Source organism: Neophocaena asiaeorientalis, unplaced genomic scaffold (assembly GCF_003031525.2).
Source record: "Neophocaena asiaeorientalis asiaeorientalis breed wild unplaced genomic scaffold, Neophocaena_asiaeorientalis_V1.1 scaffold39, whole genome shotgun sequence".
Taxonomy (NCBI): domain Eukaryota; kingdom Metazoa; phylum Chordata; class Mammalia; order Artiodactyla; family Phocoenidae; genus Neophocaena; species Neophocaena asiaeorientalis.
In genome coordinates this window covers 6,446,900-6,462,231 of record NW_020175670.1, presented here as the reverse complement: position 1 = coordinate 6,462,231, position 15,332 = coordinate 6,446,900, and the positions used below count along the sequence as shown (strand labels likewise).

The 15,332-nt window shown below is 38.1% G+C and overlaps 1 protein-coding gene across 3 annotated transcripts in view; it reads left to right on the top strand.

The window, feature by feature from the left end:
• The window catches only part of UBE2K (ubiquitin conjugating enzyme E2 K), an 80,775-nt gene that overhangs the window by 13,132 nt on the left and 52,311 nt on the right, over positions 1–15,332 (top strand). The gene's annotated exons all lie outside the window — the stretch shown is intronic.

The window sequence follows — 15,332 nt, the reverse complement described above, 5'->3', positions numbered from 1 at the left end:
CTCTTGGAGCTATTGCTGAAAGTGCTCTTTGCCTAGGTTTAGGACAGGTCTGTGTTACTCTGTTCATTATTTTTAGTCTTTGTGTGATTATGGATTTTTCTAGTGATGACAAATGCAGGGCTAACTAGCATATGTAGCTATTTCTCTCAAGTGACTGTGGGGTGCTTTACTTTTAGGTTTCTTTGTTTCGTGTGAACCATCCTATTTGGGATTGGTGTACTTAATTGTGGGTTGTCAGATACTATTGCTTTTCAGCAGTGATATAAAACACTTTGTGCTTCATTTTTCTTAAATCATTCTGTACTAGTTCCTTTATTTTTAAAATATATGTATAGAATATACTGCAGTTTATGCATCTGTGCATTGAATATTTGGTTATTTCCAGTTTCTTGCTGGTACAAATGTACAAGAATTTAGTGTGTATTGCTAGATGAGATTTTAGAAGGTTATATATGTCAGACTTTTTTTAACGTCTCTTGGCTTGGTCATACTTTGATTATATCCTTAGGTGTTTACTTACGTGCTTTATCTCCATCTGTCTGATGGAACTGTGAATGTGTGTCATTGAGGACATAGACCTGTCTTACTGATTTTTACATCCTCCATTGCTTAGCACATTGCCTGGTGAGCAGGAGGCATTTGTTTTCCTGAATGAGGTTCAGTATTTCTTAAGCTCCAGGGAGCTAATCCCCAAGCACTATGAAAGTAATACCTTTCATCCTGCTTCTGGTACTAGGAAGAATTGAATATGTTGATAAAGGTGGCCGCCAGTGAAGTTGGGTTTCTGTTGATAATGTAGTCAGGTCCTGAATTGGGATGGTATACTGTCCAAGCCCAAAACTGGGGAAATAAGATGGTGGGAAGAGAATCTTTTTTGCTTTATTTTGTAGTTTTCCCCTTTGAAGATCTCAGGGGGCATCTATTTAGTATTATATATGACATCATCTGTATCCTATGGTTTAGTTTAAACTCTTTAGTTAGCTCTACATTTTTCTTCATTTATTCAACAAATATTTATTGAATGCCACCTGTGTTTGCTAATAAGCTAGACATGGTCCATGCTGTTATGGAGTAAATTATGGTCCAGTAAGATGGTGAGACATTGAACAGCTAGTTATGTTTGTTGAGTTTAAGTAAGGAGAACTGTGAGGGTGAGGTAACCTAAACTCAGGGAAAGAGTTCCTTGGGAATAACCCTTAAACTAATACTTGGGAGGATAAATTGGAATTAACTTAGTCATATATTAGGATGATCAACTCTTACATGCACATAGAAAGCTAATAATTATATAGTCAAGAATGTAAACCATTTAATTGCTTTTCTTTTTTAAATAAATAGTCAAAATTCTGTGAATATAAAAGTAAGAAACTTATTAAACTTTGAAAAATACAGGGAACTATATTATAAAGTAAAAATTATCAGTAATCTCACTCCCAGAGATAATTCTTTTCTTTAAAAAATGTTTGTCTATGAAATATTTCACATATACAGAGATACATCTTAATTTTGGTTTTCCTTTCATTTTATCTATGTATGTACATATATATACACATTTAGAGTTTTTTGGGGTGGGGGAGCATTGAATACAATTCCCATGGGACTTTAAACCGAAATCTGTAATTTTTAATCATTTGAAGTTGTTTTTCCCTATTAGATTCCAAGCTTCTCAAGGGTAGGCATCATGGCTCATCCATCTTTGTATTATCAGTACCAAGAGCTCTTTAACAGATATTTGAGGGCTCTCTTTATGGTAGGCACCATGATATGTGTTGGGGATATAGTAATGAGTGGGATAAGGGAAGACAGACAAATAAGTAATAAATGCAGTGCAGAGCTGTATAATAATATTGTCCAGATGAAATTAATTGGTTGTTTTTGATTGGGTGTTCAGAAAAGACTTATCCTAGAATTGTAAACTTAAATTGAGATCTGAATGATAAAAGCACGTCACTGGGGAAGAACAGTCCAGATCAGAGGAAACTGTTAGTGTAAAAGCTCTAAAGTGGGAATGAATTTGCTATGTGTAAGCAACCAAAAGGAGGTTGTTGTGGCTGGAGTATTGTGGGTAAGGGAGGAGAATGGTGCAAGATGAAGTTGGAGATGTAGGTGTGAGCCAGATCACACACAAGCCATTTGAGGATTTAAAGCAAACGACAGAATTCGTGTTTTTAAAAGATCACTTTGGCTGCTGTGGGGAATGAATTGACCCTGAAGATAATGAGGAAACGTTTACTACTTAAAGGTTGAGTTTTGCTGGATGTAACAAAAGAAACAGTAGTAGTGATTGAAATAAATAGGAAAAGTCTGGAGGGGAAGTATCCCAAAGTTGCTTGGTTAGGGGCTTTATAGTGTTAATAGTCTACTTCTAACTTTCAGGTTACTATTCTTAGGAGTTTGACCCTTGTCCCTAAACTCTCAGAATGGCTATCAGAGGACCAGGCAGCCTATCTGAATTGTAAAAAGGGAAAGGCACCAGGCACCGCCAGCTGAGTTCACTCCCTTTAAAAGAGATATCTGAGGTTCCATTCAGTGACCTCTCTTTTTATTTTTTTATTCACCACAGTGTCATAATCACTTCTTGGTTTAAGGTAGGCTAGGAAATGTTTATTAGCTGAGCACATTGCTCCCCAATTAAAATGAGAATTTTGTTAGTAAGGAAGGAGAAGGAAATTTGTTAGGCACTTCCTATGTGGAGTTGGGGATAGGAGGCAGGAATGAACTCAGGAAGCCTTTCTAGGTAGCCTAGGCAAGAGATGATTGTAGCTTGGGGTTAGGGTGGAATAGAGGAGGCTTAAGAGAAGTGTTTGGGTTATGTTTTAAGAGTGGAGTCACCAGAGCTTGCTGATGGTGTAGAGAAATAATGAAGAAGCTGGAAAAACACCTAGATTTTTGTCTTTGCAACTAGATGGATGGTGGTGCTAATTTTTGAGTTGAGGAGTGGGAAGAGCACACTGGAGGTGGGGAGGATAAGAATTTAAGTAGTTCGTTATGTGAGTCTGGAGGTTAGATCTGAAGAGAGATTTGGCATCATAGATACATAGATGGTATAATTTGATGCTTAGACTGGGTAACTTAACTCTAGGAGAATTTGGTTAGAAAAGGAGGGGTCTAGGACAAAATCTGGTTTTTGTCCTGGTTCCATAGCACATGTTGAAGTTGAATTGACGAGAACCAACAAAGGAGAGCATGGTGTCATTGAAGCCAAGAGAAGACAGAGTTCCAAGAAGAAGGTGGTCAACTTTGTCATGTTGCTTAAATGGGAGAAATGACCGTTGAATTTGCAGTGTGATCATTGTGACCTTGACTGGAATATTTTCATTGGAATGGTGTGCGTGTGTTATTGGGGTGGATTGTTAAGAGGAATGAGATGAGGAACTGGCAACTATGGTCAACTTTTTAAAGGAGTTTTGCTTTTACAGGGAAGGAGAGAAGAGGGGGAGCTGGAGAAGACCATGGCTTCAGAGATCTTTAAAAAAAAATTTCTAGTAGATATTAGAGTATGTTTGTATGTTGATGGATGGGAGAAATTGATTATGCTAGAGAGAGGAGTAACTGAAGGTGCAAAGTCCTTGAGAAGAACGGGGTGGTATTCCTAACCTAAGTGGAAGGATTAATCTTTAATAGGAGCAGAGACACTTAGGGCAATGTTAAGTTTCTATTTGGGATTTGTGGTTTTCACTTGAACATCAGACCACTGAATGGTGGTTGTCCCCTGCTCCCTCCCCCAGCAGTGCTGCTTGGGGCAGACACAGGAAGTTTAAAAAAATTTTTTTTTTAGTTCATTGGAGAATGAGTTTAATTAGCATTAGGGCTTTGCCATATGAGTACACTGCAGGAAGAAAGGTATCAAGGTTGTCAAGAGTATTTGCAAGGGAGTGATTATAATGAATGCCTAAGGAATCTAAACTGGCTAAGGAGGAAGTGAGGACCTTAAAGGTGACTGATAATGAGGGAGAGTCAGGGAGAGTGGTTCTGTTTTGATGAAGCCAGCTAATAGCTGGGTTTGGAGTACCAAAGTGAATTTATTTGATCCACGGAGGTTGGGAATCTGAGAAACTTGAAGTGGATTTCGGAGAAGGTGCAGGTTTAGGTAACGACAAAATCAAGAGTATGATTATGGGGATAAGAGCTTACAGTCTGTTAGTATTTGTCGGGAACATAGGCATTCTTAATCCTGTTTCCTTGCTCTTCTATGAGAATTGAGAAGAAATGTACAAAGATGACAAATTAGGCAACAGTCTCTCTCATCAACCACAGATAGCTGTTGATATAAACATCCTTTAAATCAAATCAAGATCTTTGTATGTATACTGTTTTATATCTTTTTCCTCTTAATATATCTTGTGTTTTCCTCAGGGCATTAAATATTCTTTTAAAATATTTAGTATTTAACTTGAGTATTAGAATTAAATAGTATTTATATATTAATATTTAGTAGTGCCTGACTATGCGAGGGCTACTCTTCATTGCAGTGCGCGGGCTTCTCATTGCGGTGGCTTCTCTTGTTGTGGAGCACCGGCTCTAGGCGCACAGGCTTCAGTAGTTGTGGTTCGCGGGCTCTAGAGCGTAGGCCCAGTAGTTGTGGCGCACAGGCTTAGTTGCTCTGCGGCATGTGAGATCTTCCCAGACCAGGGATTGAACCTGTGTCCTCTGCATTGGCAGGCGGATCCTTAACCCGCTGCGCCACCAGGGAAGCCCCCATAATACTTTTTAATCTGAGTTTATTTCCCTAAGATAGATTACTGGAAGAAAATTACTAGGTCATAGTATCTGAACTTATGACCAAGGTGTGTTCTAGAAAGTTGGTTGTAAATTGCTCTAGCACTGGCACTGTATGAGGCAGCCCATTTCATCATATTCTCACCATTAATACAACCTTTTTTTAAAAGTCAGATAGAAAAATTAACTGTTCCATTTTATCTGTTTAACTTGTTTTTTTTTGAAAAACATTGTTTATTTAGATAAACATTTGACCAAGCCCTAGTTTATCCAGTGAACTTGAGCACGTTCTATGAACTAGACATTCTGTGGGCAAGTAAGTGGCAGAAAAAATAAAACAAATAATTCGTTTAACTTTTTATTAAAATTTTCAAGTGGAAGAGTTGAAAGAATGTATGCTTCTGTCATCACTGCCTAGATTCAACAATTGTTAATGCTGCTGTTATGAAGATAATTCACTTTCAAAAGCTGAGCATGCATCTCCTCTAAATAGTATTCTTTTACATAACCACAGTATCATTATTCTATGTAAGAAAATTGTTAATTCCTTAGTATCTAATATTCAAATTTTCCCATATCTCCCTAGTTACTTAAAAAAATGTCTTATAGTTTTTTGGATTTTTTTTTGAAGGATCCGCTTAAGGTTTACACATTGCATATGAATGTAGTTTTTTTGTTTGTTTGCGGGGTTTTTTTTGGCTTGCGGGATTTGGTTCCTCAACCAGGAATTGAACCCTGGTAATGGCAGTAAAAGCGCTGAGTCTTAGCCAGGGGATTCCCTGAATGTAGTTCTTAGTCTTTTAAAATTTATGATGGTTCTCCGGCACACACCTCCATTTTTAATCCTGGAGATTTCCTCATGGTGATGCTTTAACTTGTATTTCTTATAAACTGGGAGATCAGGTATAAAGGTTTGACTGGATTATCAGGTTAAACATTTTTGGCAAGACTCCAAGTGTACTGTCGGTACTTCATATTGAATTATGTTAATATATGTGTAATATCAGGTTTTCTCACTGTTCGTGATGTCAGGTCAATTTTGTAATCACTTGATTAAGGTGAGAGCCACAAGATCTCTTTGTGAAGGTACGTTTTATTCATTTTGCAGTTCGCAAGTAAACTGAAGTTAATGCTTTGGTACTTTGCAGATATCTTACTCTTTAGTATCCTTTCACCTGAAAAGGATCATCATCCATTGATTTTCCTAATTGTCAACTTTATATTTACCTAGCTAGAATTCTTCTAGAAAGAAGAGCTTTCCATTGTTAACTGGGATGAAAATTGCTTATTATCAGAGTATAGATTTGGTTTAATAGTCACCTCCTATGGCAGCGAATGATTTTCCTCTTTCTCTTTTTTAAAAATTTTTTAATTTATTATTTTTGGCTGCATTGGGTCTTCGTTGCTGCATGTGGGCTTTCTCTCGTTGTGGCGAGCAGCACTTCTCATTGCGGTGATTTCTCTTGTTGTGGAGCACGGGCTCTAGGCGTGTGGGCTTCAGTAGTTGCAGCACAAGGGCTTCAGTAGTTGCAGCACGTGGGCTTCAGTAGTTGTGGGCTCTAGAGTGCAGGCTCAGTAGTTGTGGCGCACGGATGTAACTGCTCTGCGGCATGTGGGACCTTCCCGGACCAGGGATTGAACCCATGTCCCCTGCACTGGCAGGCAGATTCTTAACCACTTCGCCATCAGAGAAGTCCCCTTTTCTCTTTTTTTAATCAGTGTGTGGATGTCTTAGCCCATGCTGCCACAGCAAATTACCATAGACTGGGTGGCATAAACAGAAATTCATTTTCTCACAGTTCTGGAGGCAGGGGACTTAAAGTCATAGCTGTGAAAGTAATTTGAGATTGGTTTCTGTTTGAAATTATTGTGGTTAAAATACGTTTATGGGGGCTTCCCTGGTGGCGCAGTGGTTGAGAGTCCGCCTGCTGATGCAGGGGACATGGGTTCGTGCCCCGGTCCGGGAGGATCCTGCGTGCCGCGGAGCGGCTGGGCCCGTGATCCATGGCCGCTGGGCCTGCGCGTCCGGAGCCTGTGCTCCACAACGGGAGAGGCTGCAATAGTGAGAGGCCCGCGTACCGCAAAAAAAAGTTTATGCAAAATAAATTTGTCTATGTTTGATTTTATAAAAGAGTTTGTGTTTAGATGGAAGGATTACTGTAAGTAGTAACAGTGATGGCAAATATTCTTATCCCTTTTTATAAGGAAAACATAGTTTTGCCTCAGTTTTAGATATATATCCCTTGTTACTTTAACAACTGTATTTGTCAAATTAAGGCATTTCCAAATACCTTTTTGATAAAATTTTTCATGGAACTGTATTCTTGAATTCTTGGAATAAACCCCTCTTGGTCATAGTGAATAGTACTTAAATTTGTTATGGTATGTTAACCAAGATTTTGTTGAGAATTGTGTATCTTTTTAGTGAGACTAACCTGTGTTTGTTCAGAATTGTGCTGGCTGAGTTTGGGGGATCAAAGCCATTGTTTGTCCTATAAAATGTGTTTGTAATCATTCTGTCCCTTTCATTGTTTTGGAACAGTGTGGGATCATTTTTTGTAAAGTGGAATGTATGTTTGGGAACCAGGTAGCTTTTTAGAGAGTGGTTGCTAAGTTTTTGTCAGTTTCGGTATTAAAAAAAAATCTCTTGGGACTTCCCTGGCGGTCCAGTGGTTAAGACTTCACATTCCAATGCAGGGGGTTGCGGGTTCAATCCCTGGTCGGGGGAGGTAAGATCCCACATACCTTATGGCCAAAAAACCAAAACATAAAACAGAAGCAGTATTATAACAAATTCAATAAAGACTTTAAAAATGGTCCACATCAAAAAAAAAAATCTCTAATTTAATATATTACCTTTCACTTATTTATGATCTGTTTTAAGGTGTAGTAAACACAGGATATGGTTTATCTCGTTTTTTAAAGGTTTTTAATTAATAAATTAATTTATTTCTCTCTTTTTTTTTTTTTTTTGGGTGCATCCGGTCTTCATTGTGGCATTCGTTATGGCACTTGGGCTTCTCTCTAGTTGTGGTGCACAGGCTCCAGGGTGTGCAGGCGCAGTAGTTGTGATACGTGGGCTTAGTTTCTCCACGGCATGTGGGATCTTGGTTCCCCAACCAGGGATCAAACCCACGTCCCCTGCATTGGAAGGTGGATTCTTTACCACTGGACTACAAGGGAAGTCCCGGTTTATCTCGTTTTTTAGTTTCCTTTCTCTTTCCTGCCTTTAGTTTACTTATTCTGTATTTTATCAATTGAGCCCATGACTTTTTGGTTTTATTTTATTTTATTTCATTGAGTCACTGGTTCCATTGTTTTTCTTCCTTTTTGTTTGGTTCAGTTGTTTAGTTTTTTTTTTCCTTTTTGCTGTCAGTAGTTTGAACCCTTTAAAATTCCTTCTTAAATTTTCTTAGGTGACATAGGAGTTTGGAAGGTTAAAAGAAAAGTTGTTTTAAATTACTTAAGGGTACAGAGTCTCATTGTTAAAATTTTTCAATTACAGAAATACACAGAGTAAAAGTTTTCGTTACCCATCCACCCTTTCCTTCCTTCCTTCCCTCAATCCTAATCCTGTCTTTCAGAAGGAACCTTTAACAATTTTTTCTATGCATCTACATATTCAGAAAACATAGGGACTTCTAGTTTGTCGACTGAAAAAAAATACACAACCTAGAAGTTGAGAATTACATTTTGTTTGGCGGGTTTTCCAAGGACTTAAGCCTGGAAGATAGCCTCTCAGATTGCTCTGAGGAACCGGTCCAAAGAGGTAAGGGAGGAGCCAGGACTTACAGGAGTTTTGCAACAAAAACCAGGTAGTCGGAACATCAAAAGATTACCATTAATTAAAGAAAACCAGACATCTCAGGGTAATGAATTTAACACTTTTCTATGTATGGGAAGATGGGAGAGTTTGGACTCATTGAAATCGTTCCTTTGATATGCACCTTAACTATTTAGGGCCTGTATGTATCCTGCTTTTTTCCATCCTGAATCCCCTCAGGGTACACTGTCAGGACTGGGTGCAGTGGCTGAATGCTAGATGGCTGCAACATCCTTTGTTTACGGATACTGCAAGCAGTATTTTTCGTCTACAAGTTTATGAACTTCCATAAATACAAACAAGAGTACAGACACACTAAAAGTTATTTTAGCTCTGTGTGATGATAGATGTTGTAAAGGAAAGCTTGTGCAGTATCACAAGACTTTTGAACAAAGAGATCTAAGAACAGCCTTCTGACACCTGATTAGTTGGTAAGAGAGTTTTATATAGTCCTTTAGATTTTGACAAGAGAATGCCATTAAATGATTAATAAAAATTTAAAATAAATTTTTATTTTGTAGTGTTTTATTATGATATTTCTGAACAAATTACTTGAGTATTTTTGTTTTTGTTTTTTTTTGTGGTACGCGGGCCTCTCACCATTGTGGCCTCTCCCGTTGCGGAGCACAGGCTCGGGTCGCGCAGGCTCAGCGGCCATGGCTCACGGGCCCAGCCGCTCCGCAGCATGTGGAATCTTCCCAGACCGGGGCACGAACCCTTGTCCCCTGCATCGGCAGGCGGACTCTCAACCACTGTGCCACCAGGGAAGCCCTGGATTTTGATTTTAATATATATGGTGACACATTTGAAGAGTTCAACAACGTGTAAATTTATTGTTGGAATTCGTAACTTTGTGCTTCCATTTTATGTTTATCTTCATTTTTATTTGCATAAACTTTAACAAACAACTTTCAACTTTGACAGAATGCCTTTCATTTTCATGAACTAATTAAATTTCTAGTTATTTAGATATATTAATATTATTTAACAGTTAATATTCTAATATTTTTGTCTCTCAAACTTTTTATTTTAAGCCTCTGTTGTGTCTGTGGATATGGTAATTGATTGACAAATATTTTTGGATCTTCCAGGTCTAGGAAATACTTTAGTGGCTCAAGGATAATTTTCATCTTGCCTTTTCTTTATTTGGGAATTTTAAAGCATATCTAGGTTATCTTGTCTCTATAGCTTCACATATAAATGTCTTTGATATTCTCAGCATGTATTAATATCTTTAAAAATATATTCTTACACAGAAGTACCATTATTACATCTAACAGATTAACCAAAACATGTCGATATCATGTAATAAAGTCCATATTCAGATTTCTCCAGTTGTCTCAGAAACATGCAAAGGCTGTTTTTCATTTTTACAATCTTTTTAGTTTTTATTCTGCAAATTTGTATAGTTGGTAATCATAGAATAAATACTTTCTGTTCTATTTTTTTTTTCTTTACATATCGTGAACACTTGAATGTTTAGTACTCATTTTTTTAACTTGAAGACTTAGAAAAGAAAAATAGCTGTCACGTTCACAGCAAAATTGAGAGGAACGTACAGAGATTTCCCGTATACCTCCTGCCCCCACACATGCATAGCCTTCTCCATTATCAACATCCCCCACCAACATATATATCTTTTACAGTGGTTGAATCTACATTGATATGTCATAATCGCCCAAAGTCCATAGTTTACCTTAGGGTTCACTCTTGGTGTTGTTTATTCTGTGAGTTTGGACAAATGTATAATGACACGTATTTATCCTTATAGTATTGTACAGAGTATTTTCACTGCCCTAACAATCCTCTGTGCTCTGCCTGTTCATCCTTCCCTCTTTCAAAACACTGACAACCACTGATTTTTTAACTGTCTCCATAGTTTTGCTTTTCCAGAATGTTATAGGGTTGGGATTGTGTAATATATAGCCTTTTCAGATTTGCTTGTTTCACTTAATAATGTGTAGTTAAGTTTTCTCCATATCTCTTCATGGCTTGATAATTATTTTTATTGCTGTATAATATTTCATTGGATGCAACAGCTTGTTTATCCATTCTCCTGTTAAACGACATCTTGTTGGCTTCCACGTTTTGGCAATCATGAATAAAGCTGCTATAAACATCTGTGTGCAGGTTTTTGTGTGGACATAACTTTTCACATCCCTTTGGTAATTACCAGGGAGTGTGATTGCTGGATCATATGGTAAGAGTATGTTTAGTTTTTTAAGAAACTGCCAAACTGTCTTCCACAGTGGCTGTATAATTTTCTATTCCCACCAGTAATGAATGAGAGTGCCTCTTGCTCCACAACCGTGTCAGCATTTGCTCTTGTCAGTGTGCTGGATTTGTGCCATTCTAATAGGTGTGTAGCGGTATCTCACTTTAATTTGCATTTCCCCATGACTTGACTGGGGTGTCTTTTCATATGCTTATTTGCCATCTGTGTGTCTTCTTTGGTGAGGTGTCTGTTTGGATCTTTGGCCTTTTTAAAAAAAAATTTTTTTATTTATTTATTTTGGCTGTGTTGGGGCTTTGTTGCTGCGCACAGGCTTTTTTCTAGTTGCGGTGAGCAGGGGTTACTTTTCGTTCAGGTGCGCGGGCTTCTCATTGTGGTGGCTTCTCTTGTTGTGAAGCATGGGCTCTAGGTGTGTGGGTTTCAGTAGTTGTGGCTTGAGGGCTTTAGAGTGCAGGCTCAGTAGTTGTGGCGCACGGGCTTAGTTGCTCCGTGGAATGTGGGATCTTCCCGGACCAGGGCTCGAACCCATGTCCCCTGCATTGGTAGGTGGATTCTTAACCACTGCACCACCAGGGAAGTCCCTTTGATCCTTTTTTTTTTTTTTCAATCTTTTGAGGAACCTCCATACTGTTTTCCATGGTGGCTGCGGCCAATTTATATTCCCACCAACAGTGCACAAAGGTTCCCTTTTCCCACGTCCTTACCAACACTTGTTATTTATTGTCTTTTTGATAATAGTTGTAGAACGCATAAATTTATTTTTATTTTTTTACTTTTATTTTGCGGTACGCGGGCCTCTCACTGTTGTGGCCTCTCCCATTGCGGAGCACAGGCTCCGGACGCGCAGGCTCAGCGGCCATGGCTCATGCACCCAGCCGCTCCACAGCATGTGGGATCCTCCCGGACCGGGGCACGAACCCGTATCCCCTGCATCGACAGGCGGACTCTCAACCACTGCGCCACCAGGGAAGCCCGCTTTGGCCCAATTTTAAATTAGGTTGTTATCTTATTGTTGAAGTTTAAGAGTTTTTTGTGTATTTTGGATAACAGTCCTTTATCGGATATTTCTTTTGCAGGTATAGTCTCTCAGTCTGTGGCTTGTCTTCGCTCTCTTGACATTGTCTTTTGCAGAACAGTTTTTTATTTTAATGAAGTCCTACTTATCAGTTATTTCTTTCATGAATTGTTCCTTTGGTGTTGTATCTTAAAAAATCATAGTCATACCCATGCTTTATACTTTTATATATTATATTTATGTTTGTGATCCATTTTGAGTTAATTTTTGTGAATGGTGTAAGGTCTGTGCCTAGGATGTGGTTTTTTGTTGTTGTTGTTTTTTGTGGGATCTCAGTTCTCACACCAGCGATTGAACCCAGGCCATGGCAGCAAAAGCTGAAATCCTCACCATTAGGCCACCAGGGAATTTCCTGCATGTGTATATTTTGTTGTTTCAGCACTGTTGTTGAAAAGACTGTCTTTATTCTGTTGTATTGCCTTTGCTTTTTTTTTTTAAAGATCAGTTGACTGTATTTATGTGGGTCTCATTCTGGGCTGTCTATTCTATTGCATTGACTTATTTGTTAAATCTTTGGCCAATATTACATTGTCTTGAGGTCTGTAACTTTATAGTAAGTATTGAAATTAGGTAGTGTCCTTTATTTTTTTGCTTCTTCTTTGTTATCATTCATCAGGGTTTTGTAGTTTTCCTCATATAGTTTTTGCACATACTTTGTTAGATTTATACCTAAGTATTTTTTTCTTTTTTAAATTTTTGATGTTAATGTAAGTGGTATTATTATTTTTTTTTATTATTATTATTTTTGAGGTATGCGGGCCTCTCACTGTTGTGGCCCTCTCCCGTTGCGGAGCACAGGCTCTGCATGCACAGGCTCAGCGACCATGGCTCATGGGCCCAGCCGCTCCGCAGCATGCGGGATCTTCCTGGACGGGGGCACGAACCCATGTCCCCTGCATTGGCAGGCGGACTCTCAACCACTGCTCCACCAGGGAAGCCCTGGTATTATGTTTTTAATTTCAAATTCTGCTTGTTTACTCCTGGTATGTAGGACGGCAGTTGACTTTTGTATGTTAACCGTGTATCCTGCAACCTTCGTATCATCACTTGCTTGTTCTAGGAATTACTCTGTTCTTTCAGATTTTCTACAGAGATGATTATTTCAAACAAAGACAGTTTTATTTTTTCCTTCCCAATAGTACACCTTTTATTTCCTTTTCTTATTTTATTACATTGGCTTGAACTTCAAGTATGATGTTGAAAAGGAGTGGCAAGAGGGGATATCCTCACATTGTACCCGATCTTACTGGGAAAGTGTTGAGTTTCTCACCAATTAGTATGATGTTCATTGTAGCTTTTTTGCAGATATTCTTTACCAAGTTGAGAGAGTTTCACTCTATTCCTGACTTACGGAGAGTTTTTATTGTGAATGAGTGTCAGATTTCATCACATGGTTTTCCTGCACCTTTTGATATGATCATGTGGTTTTTGTTTTTTAGCCTGTTGATTGGTTGGATTACACTAATTTTATTTTTGAATGTTGAACCAGACTTGTATATACCTGGGATTAAATCCCACTTGGTGGGGATATATGTATACATATAGCTGATTCACTTTGTTATACAGCAGAAACTAACACGACATTGTAAAGCAATTATACTCCAATAAAGATGTTTAAAAAAATCCCAGTTGATTGTGGTGTATAATTATTTTTATATGTTATTGGAATCAGTTTGCTAATATTTCATTGACGATTTTTGCATCCCTGTTCATGAGAGATATTGGTCTGTAGTTTTCCTTTCATCTGTGTTTGTCTCCTTTTAGTATTAGGGTAATGCTGGCCTCACAGAATGAATTAGGAAGTATTTTGCAACTATTCTGTGAAAGAGATTGTAGGGAATTTCTTCCATAAATGTTTGGTAGAATTCATCTTTGACACCATCTGGGGCTGGTGCTTTTTGTTTTGGAAAGTTATTAATTATTCAACTTCCTTAACAAATATTAGTCCTTATTCAGAGTATCTATTTATTTTTGTTTTGACGGAGTGTGTCTTTCAGAGAATCAGTCTACTACATCTAGGTTATCAAATTTGTGAGCATAATCATTCGCAGTACTCTTTTATTCCTTTGTCTGTGAGATTAGTAGAGATGGTCTCTTTCATTTCTGATATTTAGTAATTTGTGTCTTGTCTCTTTTTTGTTGTTATTGTTAACCTATCTAGAGGCCCATCAATTTACTTGATTGTTTCAAGGGACCAGCTTTTGGTTTGGTTGATTTTCCTTTGTGTTTTCAATTTCATTGATTTCTGCTCTAAGTTTTATTTTTATTTTTTTAGGCCGCACTGTGCGGCATGTGGGATCTTAGTTCCCCAACCAGGGATCGAACCTGTGCCCCAGGGAAGTCCCTCTGCTCTAATCTTTAAATTAATTTTTCTTTTGCTTCCTTTGTATTTAATTTTTTCTTTTTCTAGTTCCGTAAGGTAGAATCTTAGATTATTGGTTTTTTCTTCTTTTCTAATACATGCATTCAGTGTGAATTTTGCTCTAAGCACTATACTTCATGAAATCCCACAAATTCTGTTAAGTTGTACTTTTGTTTTCAAAGTTGGAAATGTTAAACAATTTCTCTTAATATGTCTTATTTTACTCGTGTTATTTAGAACTGTGTTGTTTAGTATTTTGAGGTTTTCCTGCCATCTTTCTGTCATTGATTTCTAGTTTAACTCCATTGTGGTGTGAAAGCATGCTTTGTATGATTTCTGTTCTTCTGAATTTGTAAGGTGTGTTTTGTGGCCCCAAATATGGTTTACCTGGTAAATATTCTGTGTGACCTTGAGAAGAATGTGTATCTTGCTGTTGCATGAAATAGTCTATGGTTATCAATTAGATCCAGTTTGATTGTTGGTGCTAATTAGTTCAGCTGTGTCCTTACTGTCTTTCTGCCTGTGGATCTGTCAAATACTGGCAGAGGAGTGTTGTAGTCTTTGGCTGTAATACTGAACTCATCTAACTCTCTTTGTAGTTCTGTTGCTTTTGCCTTATGTATTTTGAAACTCTGTTGTTATGCTCATACAGTTTAAGTTTTTTGTTGTTTTTGTTTTGTGTTTTTGGCCATGCCGAGCGGCTTGTGGGATCTTAGTTCCCCATTGAAGTCCTCGGGGAAGTCCCCAGTTTAAGTATTTTTAATGTCTTCTTGGATAATTGACCTGTTTATCATTATGTGATGTCCCTCTTTATTCCTGGTAATTTTCCTTGCTGTGAAATCTGCTTTGTCTGAAATTAAAATGACTGCAATTTTCTTTTTTTAAAAAAAAACTTATTTATTTATCTATATTTATTTGGCTGCATTGGGTCTTAGTTGTGGCACACGGGATCTTTGTTGCGGCATGTGGGATCAAACGTTGCAGCTCATGGGCTCTTCATTGTGGCACACGGGCTTCTCTTTAGTTGTGGTGAGTGGGCTCCAGAAAGCGTGGGCTCAGTACTTGCAGTGCGCAGGCTTAGTTGCCCCATGGCGTGTGGCATCTTAGTTCCCTGACCAGG